The sequence below is a fragment of the Propithecus coquereli genome, unplaced genomic scaffold (genome assembly GCF_000956105.1).
Source record: "Propithecus coquereli isolate 6110/MARCELLA unplaced genomic scaffold, Pcoq_1.0 Scaffold26, whole genome shotgun sequence".
Taxonomy (NCBI): Eukaryota; Metazoa; Chordata; class Mammalia; order Primates; family Indriidae; genus Propithecus; species Propithecus coquereli.
In genome coordinates, this window is record NW_012148174.1 from 678,296 (window position 1) to 679,654 (window position 1,359).

Here is a 1,359-nt window from a genome sequence, read left to right on the forward strand (position 1 = left end):
ATCAATTGGTAAGTATTTAGATTGAATACAGTTTCTCACTATTTATGAACATTGCTACAGTATCTAATTTTGTACATATACCTCTCTTTACATACTAGGGCTAGAATTTCAGTGAGACATAGTCCTAAAAAGTAGAATTGTCGATAGAAACCTTCTAGATTTTTATAGATAATGTCAAATTCCCTCCAAAATGGACGTATCAATTTATAAGTTTCCCCCAACTAAATTTATGGTATCATCAATTGGTAAGTATTTAGATTGAATACAGTTTCTCACTATTTATGAACATTGCTACAGTATCTAATTTTGCACATATACCTCTCTTTACATACTAGGGCTAGAATTTCAGTGAGACATAGTCCTAAAAAGTAGAATTGTTGATAGAAACCTTCCAGATTTTTATAGATAATGTCAAATTCCCTCCAAAATGGACGTATCAATTTATAAGTTACCAAATATGTATAAAGGACCATTTTCCCCCAACTAAATTTTTAATTTCAGCTTTTAAGGAATTAAGAAAAAAAAACTCTTTCAAATAATAGAAATGTGTATATTGTCTAAACTTAATCAATTTATAAGTTACCAAATATGTATAAAGGACCATTTTCCCCCAACTAAATTTTTAATTTCAGCTTTTAAGTAATTAGGAAAAAAAAACTCTTTCAAATAATAGAAATGTGTATATTGTCTAAACTTAATTAAATGACTTCTCTATAATTTCCTTCAAGTTTGCCTAAGAAAGATTTTCTTTCCTAAGTAATTGATTTTTGTTCTCAGGTCAAACAATTAAATGACCTTTATCAATTTGGGGGCAAGTATAACGAAAAGGGAGTTGTAAATATTTAGAGCTAATCTGTAAGAGTAAAAACAAGAACAGTAAATGTGAGTCATCATCTATCGCGTGGTGTAGTTACGAAGAAAGATAATCTATGGAAGCAGTTAATAACTCCAGGTTCTGGAGTCAGACCAACTCAGTTATTCATTCAACAAGTATTTATTGAACATCTACTGTGAGCCAGGCTCTGTTCTGGGTGTTGGGATATACGGGTGAACAAGACCAAGGAGGTCCCCCTGCCTGCATGGTTACATCAGGGTCACGGAGATTAAATTAATTGACTAGTTAACAGAATAATTTCAAAAAGTGATAACCAAATACAGCAGCATAAGAGATTGCCGGTGGTGGGGGACAGGGTTCCTTTAGACTTGGTGGCCAGGCCAGGCTTCTCAGAAGAGATGATCAATCTGGCCAGAGAACCAACTAGCCCCAGGGCCAGAACTAGCGCAGAGAAAGAGCAAAGGTCCGAGTGTGGACACAAGCTTAGTCTGTTCCAGGAATGAGAGGAAGACCACCTGGGCTAG